The following is a 12,056-nucleotide window of genomic DNA, read 5'->3' on the forward strand; positions in this document are numbered from 1 at the left end:
TGGGTGGTTATGCAAAGCCAATTTTATGAAGTGTGCATGTTTCACCTTCATATGCTAATTTCTAGCGACGCCCCCTCCCCCCTTACATTTTTAGGACTTGAACCCTGCATAACGGTGCATAAACAATCCCAGGGCGTCATTTGCAGCGCGAGGGCCCAACAGGACTTCGCATCCGTTCACTGCCTCGTAACTTGAGCCATTGCTTACCCCATGTGTTCTTCAAAAGGAAAACACGTTTCTTGTTGCGAGGAGGCCTGCTGAGGCAATCTTTAAAAAATGTGTCCGAGGCATCAAGCGCTGAGCTGCGCGTCCTCTCGCTCGCTGCGCGCCTGGCGAGGCTGCGGTGTGCCGATAGATGCGACTCAAGCCTTCAGCCCATTCATCACAGGTGCCCCGCGGCCGGGAACACATGTGCACCGCGGCCTGAGCCCCCTTCCCTGGCATTTGTAATCCGCCCCCGTCTGCGGGCATGTGTGCAGCGGCATCTGATAGCTGAGCGGCTTTGTCACAGGTGGCAATGAGCGGAGAGAGAGGCGCTGCATAAATGCTGCTCGTGAGGGGAGCGCCGTAGCCCCAATCAGGCTGATTTGGCAGCTGCGTCGTTGCAATGACAACTGAACGCCCACGTGATCACGCGCGCAGTATTTCCTCGGCCCTGCCTGTGGCGGCACGGCTCTGTTCAGCTGCGCTGAAAGGATGCTCTGGACTGTATCGTGGAAGGAGCACGGCTAAAGCAAAGCTGCCAATGGACGGTCGGCTGAAAAGAACACAGGCAAGCGCTTAAATTGGAGAGGCACCCAAAAGCGCATGCTGCAGTAATGTACTGCTATTCCTTTCAGCAATGCGCATAAACTATCGTGAAGTACAGCTGAAAGTTACCCCGTAGCATTTCAGCGACCCAAACACATGCTCAGTTGCTAGTAGAGTCCTTTGCCTTCAATTCACACCAAACTCCTTTAAGTGCAGATACTCTCATAATAATAATAATAATAATAATTTGGCATTTATATAGTATCATTCGAACCTGAGTAAGCAGGCTCTGCACAATGTCAAAGTGAGTGCTCTACTCGCTGTGCCACTTGACCGGCTTGATCTTCCAATATATGGCTGTTTAGGCTTTCAGACAGGCCCATTCGCTCGGGGTATGCCCGCTTATCAGCTTTGAACAATTTCAAACGTTTCAGGGAGTGGTACAGTGTTACCCAAGTGTAAACAAGCATTGGCAAAGTCAACAGTTTTGGCTTGTGTGTAGGTATGGGATAAGCATTTGCCAAGCTCTGCCATAATGGTGGTGCCGGACCATAAGATGACATCGGCTGTGAAATGATGCTCTTACCGGGGCATACATTTGCAGTAGTTGGCATCTAATCCCAACACACTATCCAAGAGGTTTTCTTTCTCAATGGCTATTGACAAACCTCCAGTGCAAGGAACCGATTAAATTAAGCACCTAAAATACACACTTGGTTAAGATATTTGTATTATACCTGAAGCACATTTAGCTGCAATTAATCCTTTAACTCTTAGCAGAATGCGTAAAATGTCACTCGCAGGTCAACAAGTGATGTTACTACTTCATACAGTGTGCTCAAAGAGATCCAAGGAAGCTGTGCTTTGGGAGGGGCAGGTAGTGGTTAGGAATGGCCATACGCATTAGTGTAGCCATGGGGAGTCAATGACTGTACACATACCACAGACTGTTTCCCTCTTCAAAAGGTCATTATCCTCCTAGCTTTACTTCAATAAAATAGTTGAAGCTTATAGGTGGCGCTTAAACAGCACATAATAAGCAAAACCTCGGGCCCAGGTCCCCTCCCCGCCAGTTGCACACCTGCACTGCCCCCCCCTGGCAACCCTTGCACTCGGGGACTGTTTCTGTATCCCAGCCCCTACTAGCACTTGACACCTGATGTCTGCACTTACCCCTGCACTTGCCCCGCTGGCTGCACTTTTATCTATTATTTATTGTCTTTATTTATGTTACTGTTATCCTGTCTACTGCACTGCCCCCTTCCTTCCCCCCTGCACTTTTCCCCCTCCCTCTCTCCTGCACTTGCACAATCTCACTGTCACCTGGCCTAGTAGGATCGCTATCTCTGTCTTCCCTCCGTTTCCCCTCACTTGCCTCGTCGTGCCTTGAAATACTTGTGTATAAGTGTGTTATAAATGCCATATCATACACCCAGCAATACAGGATTCTTCAGCAAGGATACCTTTATTGGGGAAACTCATTTTGGGATTCTGGAGGAATGTTCTTGTGTGGTCTTGACCACCCCTAGCTGTAAACATGGATTACGCCAGCAAGGGAATCGTCCCTTCAAATAACTCATGTTGTCGTTTAGCTATTTTTGTAAAGCTGGAAAGTAGATAAACAGAGGACGAGGCAAGCACAGGTCAAGGCTCCATCCAAGTCAGCAAATCCCCATCAGCAGTTTACCAATATATCTGAAATGACACAATGAACTTTGCTGGAGGATCAGCAAAAAATGCACTGTAGATGAGACGGGCACGTAGTAGGGCACGTCAACTGTGTGGGAAGTGCCGGTGATATCCACGTAGAGCAGTTATCGGGTAAGTAGAGGCGGAAAGTACCTGGATAGATCAGAAACATGGCCAAGGCATCACAGGACGTAAGAAATCGGCCAACATCTCTAATGATGCTTTCCGGGGACTATCGAAGCAGATCAGTTGGGCAGCCGAAAGGATCCAGGTTCTCGAGGCGTTTGTGGTAAGGAGAATGAGGGTGAGCAGCAAGCTGGAAGGGGAACAAACAAGGAGGTGGTCAAGTCAAAGTACTTGGGTGTAATACAGAGGAGCACAACCATTTACTGTAGGTGAGAGCAACCAAATAGGAGGAGTCACAGATAGGGCTTCAATAACGAAGAGCAGTCAAGGTGTCAACAGCAGCTGAAAGGACACAGGGCCTCATCACGAGTTGTATTTACATTACCGCCCACTCGTCCCGCTGTATTACTGCCGGATCACGGGTATAGCGGTGAATGTAATTCTGTCGGTAATTGTGCCGAAAATCGATATTTTTCCTGCGTGTTTACCCCTAGCTATAAGCTTGAGGTAAACATACCATACTCATGTCTGGGCGGACCCTTAAATGCGACGGTAATAGCGTTACTCCCATATTTAAGAGCTACCGCCCAACTCGTGATGAGGCCAAAAGTGTGTTGTGGACCATCATAAAAGTTGAATCCAGGAGTAAAGTTTCGAACTGGCTGTTGTTCACCAGTAGGAAATGGTTGCAATACAAACCTAGAAGGAGTGGAGGATTATCTAGAAGAGAACTGGAATTCCCTCATGGCAACAGGCCGTAATCAACTATCAGGATGGGTCCACAATAAAGTGTTGAGGGACGTATTCTAGTGCAGATACTGGACGAAACCCGGTCTTGGGGATCTGGGCTGGGATAAACACCCATATGCCCCGCGTATGGGTGGCCTGAATGAACAGTGTCAGGATGTGGCTAAATAATAAAGTGTCAGGGGTGTCCAGCTCATGAATATTGGTCTATCGCAGCTTCTCTAAACACAGCACCATCACAGGGATAAACAGCACCACAATGCTTCGTGGCTCAGGTTATAGAATGCCATCAGCACCTTTGCCATTGGTCTTCTTCACAGGGGGAAATAGGGGCCACCCCTCTATTTGTAGTCCACATCAGGAGGATGGTGCTTGGCTCATTACTTCCTCATCTGGGGCTATAATGCCTTAGTCCTCTTCAATGGATATAGTGACCCTCCAACTACTAAACAATATGTACCCTTCTCACCCATAAGCAGTATAGGGCCCTTCTCAGTACTAACAATGTTAAACACCTTTTAATTCAGAAAGACTGCTAGCTCTCTCCAGGACCCTCAAGGTATCACAGCTCCAGGGACTTACCCGGATCTTGTCCCACGGAAATCTGGCATTTGCTTATAGAAGCCTCAAGACCCTGCCCATGTGGTCTCTTCTCAGACCCTTCTGCTGAGAAGCCGATTCAAGAACCAAGACCCGTTTTTGTACCTCATTGGCTTTTCTCCTCCCTGGCCTCCTACATAACAGCTCTACTCTCCAACGTGCTGCTTGCAATGCTCCTGCAAGAGTAATTGCTTCAAACACATTTTTGTGCCTCATATAGGCCTTCCAAAATGATACTCATTCTTGTGCACACTCCGATTGGCGCACTTTGATGCTATTAACAATGGGACTTTTACATTACTGGTTGTCAATTTTGTCCTTCCACTGTTGGTCTGTGGCTCGATAAAGTGAAACAAGGCTAGGCCATCATCTTTGTGTCAGGCAGAAGTCCTGCCCACTTTCCAGCTCCTCATCGTCCTCCTGCGAACTCCAGATCCGGCTCCACAAGACTTCTCTGCTTTCGCAGAGCCCCGTCGACACTCGACTCCGCTCAAGGATCGCTGGAAAAGTTGGGGTACATTCATGCAGGGCACCCAGCTCGCAGGCCGGCCCCAACACATGCACTCCGCAGCTTCTACCTTTTCAATGGTGACCGATTGGGGTTTACAAAGAGTCTAGTTTCTACAGGGGTGTGTGAATCCCACCCCACAAATGAATTGATCAACTTCATGTATAGTCATGGCACTGCAGCCCGTCTGAGTCTATTGACAGGCACACATGCAAATCCGCCACTAAGAATGTCATATATGGCATAAAATGCCCATGCGGACTATATTATATTGGATTAACAACCAGAAAAGCAAAAACCCATTGGGGTGAACACAAATCTAATATTCGGAATCATTCAGTGAAATCTCCAGTAGCACAACACTTCGATGCTGCCAAGCACTCTATTGCACAAATACAGTTTGTCATTCTAGAACATGTTAAGTTACCCAAAAGAGGAGGTAACAACACCAAGTTGTTACAACAAAGGGAAATATTCTGGATCGAGAAACTTGATACAATGAATCCCAGAGGGATGAATTTAGATTGGGATCTGAATTGCTATCTATAGTCATTTTCCTAAAATGTGAAATGGACAGCGATTGTTTGTCAAATGAAATGTGATGACATTTTTATATGCAGATTTGTGAACCATGAACTACAGACCACATAAGTACTCAAATAATAGTGCTATGAGTATTTTGAATGCATAGGGATTCACTTGCCATTAATTAGAATTGAGAATGCGGTAAAACCGTTATATGTATCCTAAAGATTATAGAGTCACGGGAAGTATCTTTAATCAGATTACACACCTGCATCAAGCAATATAACCAAAAATCCGATTAATAATGGGTGTAAAGCAAAGAAGAAAATAGGTAATCGGCTATATATTACCCATTTCTATAATTTGAAACCAAATTTAGAATCCAATAGCGCCTCTACACAAGACAGCATTACTATGCTTAGAGTTACAGTACCATTGTTGATAAATTACACCTGGATTGGTTTAAATATATTGAAGTTTCTAGCGTACATGCTAGTTGTTATACCTATTGACAGATAGGTAATAACAATGTAAACACCACGGTTCTTCCAACATGGCACCCAAATTGGCCCGAGTTAGAACTGATTTAACCTACTCTACGACAAGCAGCCGCGGTTGCCAGGCGACACGCTTTGCAGCGCATCGGATGAGGAATTCACAGGGAGCGAAGTTCAGCAGCACGTACACCGGCTCTGAGCAGGTAAGAATAGTGCCTCGCGTATGATCGCACCTGTAACATTGAGCACAGATGCCCACGTAGCATTTTTAGCGGAGTACTAACCCAATACTCATTATTATAGATTGGCGAGAGAAGTAAAAATTGGGAAGGACCCAGTAAAAGCCGTTCGAAAAAGCCCGTCATTTAACAACTTCTGGTTATCTTGGAGCAAGCAAGCAACCAAGCACACACGATCAAGGTAGGAAACATGTGAAAAGGTGAGTAGACATTAGAATCTTTGATAACCGCATCCAGTATGTTTTCTAAGATCTACCCCTGATGTTTTTTTCAGGGTTCCACGATATGTAAACAACATAATAGACAGTGGCAGTGACCCACAGACTCAACTTCTTTAAGGGTGGCGAGTTAAAAATGCAATTCTGTAAAATATGTATTGCTTTTGAGACTCGTAGAAATCAGGTGATGAGCAGGGGGACCCAGCGCTTACCACAGAAACTGTTCTCTCTGCACACCACCGCCCCATTTACTGACGATCACTTAATGGTGAAACGCATTTCATTTTTTATTATTACAGCTTTGGAAATTTACCATGTCTGGGCAGCAAGATTTTCACTTGATACGAATTCTAAAGGTTAGTTCATTAGTTGTGAGCGAGTAAAAGTGTAATTCTTAGTTTTAAAACAAAATATCAAAATTAAAATAAATGTGAATATATTTCAATTTATGTTTTACAGAAAAGAATCCAATACTCTTTAAAACCTGAAGAAGGGCATTAATTGCCTGAAACGCGTAGTTTAGAAGATAGGCAACTAAATTTGGAAACATATCAAGATTATTGGATCACGTGAACAATTAACAGTTTGTAACACATGAGAAAAATATGTGAAAGAAATATGTATTGTCAAAAAATATATATGAGTGAATAATATTTTTGTTTGTGATGTATAACTTGAATCTATGAAACATTAATGATTATATGAAAATAAATGTCTTTTTACGATTATAAAGATGATTAATATGAATTAGCATGCACCAATTGAATGTTGAACCACTAAGTTTTTGGTAATTGCAAAAGAACCCAGAGCAAAATTTGTTTTGCCTTATGCTGTGCCTCAGTTTGTACAATGAGGTTTTCGTTGTACCATTTCTTTTCACATGTGTTGGAGTAGGGGTAGCACTCTACTAGCTGGGAGCACCTTGAAAATCCACTTAAGGACTATAGGAATTGATCTTATTCTAAGAAGAAAGTATTTAACAGAGTGCGCCTCCACACACTCCATACCTATTACATCATCTTTGTGTCAGGTAGAAGTCCTGCCCACTTTCCAGCTCCTCATGGTCCTCCTGCGAACTCCAGATCCGGCTCCACAAGACTTCTCTGCTTTCGCAGAGCCCCGTTGACACTCGTCTCCGCTCAAGGATCGCTGGAAAAGTTGGGGTACATTCGTGCAGGGCCCCCAGCTCGCAGGCCGGTCCCAACACATACACTCTGCAGCTTCTACCTTTTCAATGGTGACCGATCGGGGTTTACAAAGAGTCTAGTTTCTACAGGGGTGTGTGAATCCCACCCCACGAATTAATTGATCAACTTCACGTATAGTCATGGCACACACATGTAGCTGTGAGGCTTAGCCTGCACTGCAGCCCGTCTAAGTCTATTGAGAGACACGCATGCAAATCTGCATTTTCAATGGTGCACCGTGCCCACTGCCCACAGAGAAAGACATAGTATGAGAGAATGTGTCTCCCTACAGAGACACACTAGTGCTCACCTACACAGGCCAGAAAATGCATCCAGAACTTTGTGGCTTGGAAGACCAGTGCGGTAGCTGCCCATTAATTGCCAGTGAATCTAGCAGGCCGGGAGCGTCTAGTGGTGCACTCGGGAGCCGCAGCCAGGGAGAGAGGGCCGATTGATACTTCCCCTCTCTGCTTTCTGTGCACGTTCCTGGGAGGCCTCAGGGAAGCAGACACCAGTGTCATGGGCTGAGGGTTCAGACCACATTGCTATTAGCATTCATCAAGGTAAGTGTATTAGTGGAGGTGGAGATAAAATGGCGCTCTTGCAAAAGGCATGCTCAATTTCTGATGGCACTGTGAAGCAGGCACAAGAGGTTTCAGGGAGCTATGTCCAAACTAACATAAGTATATGATTGACTGGGACAACACTTGCACGACACGGTTCATGGCATCAATATTTTGTGAGGCCAACATGTATTGGTAAGGGCATTTTCTAGGGGCAGTATGAAAGTTTGACAGCAAGCATCTGGGTACAATATAGCACACTGTACTTTTCTGTGGCAGAACTAGCATACCACTTTTCAAAATGGCATTAAACACACGTATATGACCAGGTGGGAGGAAGATGTGGGAGCTGAAATAGATGATTCCTATCTCCACTCACTCAATGAATACCTCATTAAAATATTAATCCCACATTCAGAATGCTGTATTTGTGTTATTGATATCTTTTGTGTCTTGTTTATTTATGTGATTGTTTTATGTTATTGTTTTAGATTCAGTCGCCAATACTGTATGTATCACCTTATTGTGTTAGGGTTGTTTATATGTTTGAGATATTTGGAATTTAATTGAATACATATATTTTTTTTAATTTATCAATGCACATAGTCCTTTTTTTCAGGACATAAGGTGCTGGGAGATCATACAGAGATGCTAAATTGGGAGGTATTCATTTAATGAGTGGAGATAGGAATCATCTGACTCCTTATTTTATCATATCAATCTATTCCCCTGTTGGTGGAGTGAGAAGAGTAATTCAAAATAGGGACGTTTTTGTTGACTTATTTGAACATACTGGAGCTGAAATAGAAGACATGATTTGGTACTATATGATATGATGATATGGCTTTTATAACGCACCTGTACACAAGTGTTTCGCGGCGCGACGAGGCAAGGGAATGGAAACGGTGGGAAGATAGACAGCAATCCTACTAGGCCAGGTGACATTGAGATTGCGCAAGTGCAGAAGAGGAGGTAAGGGGGAAAGTGCGGAAGCAGAAGGGGAGGGGCCAGTGCAGTACATATTTATAACGCGCTTAATAGCCAGAGGTTTCTAAGCACGGACCGAACCTGTGTTGCTCGTGTCGTCTTGCTTCCAAGGCGAGCGCGTTGCCGCCGAGCTATCCTCCCAAGACTGCAATTTAGTAACTAGTAATAAAGTGTACATTTGTGACAGCACGGCCGAGCACAGGGATACAAGCAAATCAATTTTCGGTGAGAAATACGGAATCCTGCATGACAATGTGCTCATCTGGGGCAACGCGTTTAGATGGCATGGCACAGATGAAGGCTTGACCACAGTGTGTGTGGCATTAACATAGAGGTGTGGCAAATGGGTCTTTGCGATTTTAGACATAGTAGGAATTAGCATGCCAATGTATCCTGCTCAGACAAATTTAGGATGGCACTGTTGACAGTGGCATGACCATGTGACAATCTGCAATTAACCAGGGCAATTCAAAACTGACTTGGCAAGATGCAATTTTCCATGGTTATGTTGTCTGTCACATCTACGGCATGAAACGTCTACCTGGGCGTTTCCCCAGCGATACGACAGGAAAATATCTAGAATATTCATGACATGCTAATGTTCAATTTGACGGCGCGGCACATTGCGCGGCACTTAGCAAATCTGATAATACAAGGCAGCCTTCCCGGCAGATTGGCACCTGCAGAGTCCCATCATTAGCATCACCCTGGAGTTTAGGACTAGCTGCCCTGATATCATTGGCAACAACCTGCACTATATCGACAGTGCTCGGATATACATTAGTATTCTGGCTTGCGGCGTCAGCCTCTTAGCATATATGTTAGCAATCCTCATTTTACCAGCCAACCCATGTACAATAATGTGCATTGCATCTCATGTCACAGTACATCAAAGAGGAGCAACGTATCCCCGTGCGCAATATGAAATACTGGGTGTAACTCCCGATAGGATTCATGGTTAATATGTTCCTCGGCGTAGTAGTGGCACAATGTAGTGTAGCTGGCCCTATAGATCTGTGTACTTATCACAGTGCCAATATAGATCAACAGAAAACCTGGGATAACAAAACAGGTTTTGCCTTTTTATTTTTTTATTTCATTCCCATAAATCAAAGGGTTTTGGAGAAGGCATGAGGGTATGTATTGGGAGGAAAACGAAGGTAAACTGGTGCATCTAAACACTACAGTAAATGCTTGGTACTTTAGAGTTGCAACATTGCAAGGTTATCCGCATCTGAAAAGGACTTCAGTCTGAAATCCAGCTTTCCCTACTCTAGCCAGGTCGAAGGCAGGGTTGCATCACCTTGGACATTTGCTTGAACATTCACGGGATCCTGGGTGCCCTTAAACGGTTCCATGTCATTTCATCGCAGGATGTTTTTTCGCAGGGTTTTTTACCGCACATTTTTTGTAATGAAAAACCCCATCGATTTTTTTTACATTATTTTTTTGGGGGGGGGGTTATCCCCCCAAACCCTCCTTTTTCCTTAATTTGTATTTATTCCAAAACACCCAAACCCCATATATTATATCTATATAAATAATTTACTACCCCCCCACCCCTAAAAAGGTATTTTTTGAAAAAATATTTGCGGCAAAAAAACCCGCGAAATAACATCCCACGACAAAAGTACGTTGTACCCCCTTAAACACTTCTTTACATCTCCCCGGCATCATAAAAGTGCTCCTGGGTGGATGTGTAGTCCTCTGGTTTCGCAGGGCCCACCTGTACTGATGCATAGTCGCCTGGATTAGAGTACAACGATAGGCTTTCTCCGTGGCCTGTGCAGATTTTCAGGTTGCAGTCAGTCCCCCAAGCCAAGGGTGGTGAGGTTTTCACAAGGTCACAGGTCAGGTGGACTCTTGAGGGGGTTCACCTCGCCGCCAGGGTCTGGGATTCTGGCCGGCAGCAGGTTTGCTTCTACACCGGGGTCTGGCTTAGACCAGGAGATGGGCTTTGGTCCGCAACAGCCCACCGGCAATGACCGAAGTCCACAGAACCCAAGAGAGAACTGCAACCTTCAGTCATGGCGCTGTTTCCCCTATTGAGTATGTGGAATTTAGGAGCTGGGCAACGGTCCCTTCTAAAATATGAAGAAGTAGGTGCCAGAAAATGTTATGATGAAATGACTACTCAGTACAATGACTACTCAGCCCCACACTAAATCATAAAGGCGAAACGGGCACAGCCAGACAAGTAGAACTCCTTCACCACTTTCGGTAACTTAAGCCGAGGGTAGGCTATACTCTTCAGAAGGGGAGCGAGCTGGTAGAGAACCAATCCAATAACAATAGCACGATGAAACCAAAATAAAATTAATGCCCAACCAGGGTTCCATTAAAAAAATAATAGGAGCTTTAATAAAACGAACAAAAATACACACATCAAATAAAAACCATACTCTTGCAACCACTGTAAGGGAAAACACATAGAAAATAGACTTTAGAATAAAAGGGAAACTCTGAGTATGCAGATGGGGAACTCAGAAAAAGGCCCCAGCAGCAAAATGCCATAGTTATTGAATATGCCTTTCAAAAGGTAGAGATGGGGCAAAAAAGTCAGCAAGGTCCTATTAAGCCAGACCAGTGGGATAGGGCTATTTCAAATACCTTTCAGTTCTTGTGTTTCAGGTTTTTTCCCACCAAACAGAGCGTCTGGGCTTTTTTGGTGCAAGCCGGGGTCGAGTCAGGGGACACGGTTCACAGTATTACACAATGTTGTGCGGTTCGGCAGTGGTGGCAGCTTGCGGATCAAAGACGTGGGGACATGGCAGACAATGTCAGATCGGTAGCGCTGGCAGACTCACTGGTCTCTGATGAGTAGAAGCAGAGACTTGCCATCGCTGGCAAGTGGGCTCGACTGGCTAAACAGTGTCAGGGTACTGCAGCAGCGACTGCTTGGGTGATCGAAGAAGGTGGTAACCAGGCAAGTAGTGTCGAGTTGGGAATGCCACAAACCTCGGCAGGCCTCAGATGCAAAGATGGAAGAGATTTTGCATTGTATGAAGCTCAAATGTGCTGAGTCGGTTGAACATTGAGTGTCCGCATGACCCCTAGGGTTCTATTGCAGAAGATCGGACAGTGTTGAGGTCCTCAAAGATGGATGGAAAGCCAGGGTTAACTTCCTTGGTTCCCTGGCTGCCGGGAGATCTATTACAGGATATCAGGGGCAAAGTGAGTCCTTTCTACTGCCCTTACAACCAGAAAGGTTTGTATTGAGTATTTCCAGTGTTCTATCACCTCTACTAAGCAGGGCTCTGGGTACCAATGTCTCAGTTGCAGTAGGCCTTGTACAGCCAGCTGGTCATTTTAACAGCCATCCCAAAATGGCCCATTGCATGGTTAGGTAGAAGATCATTCCTCTGGGGCTCTCAGAGGACTTTGGAGCAGACTGCACCCCAACAGAGTACCTATGATGAC

At 45.1% G+C, this 12,056-nt stretch overlaps 1 protein-coding gene across 6 annotated transcripts in view; it reads right to left on the reverse strand.

The window, feature by feature from the left end:
• TSPAN9 (tetraspanin 9) overlaps positions 1–12,056 on the reverse strand; it is a 1,448,163-nt gene that overhangs the window by 1,344,539 nt on the left and 91,568 nt on the right. For 2 of the 6 annotated variants that reach the window (XM_069628286.1, XM_069628283.1), the window contains exon 2: positions 2,593–2,755. The exons of 2 other annotated variants lie outside the window; for them this stretch is intronic. The gene's annotated coding sequence lies outside the window, so the exon portion shown is untranslated. Of the gene's footprint in view, positions 1–207; positions 551–2,592; positions 2,756–12,056 lie in introns of those variants that run through there. 2 more of the 6 variants (XM_069628287.1, XM_069628284.1) reach the window with 1 other exon arrangement.

Source organism: Ambystoma mexicanum, chromosome 12 (genome assembly GCF_040938575.1).
Source record: "Ambystoma mexicanum isolate Mex_15411 chromosome 12, UKY_AmexF1_1, whole genome shotgun sequence".
In the NCBI taxonomy this organism is placed as follows: Eukaryota; Metazoa; Chordata; class Amphibia; order Caudata; family Ambystomatidae; genus Ambystoma; species Ambystoma mexicanum.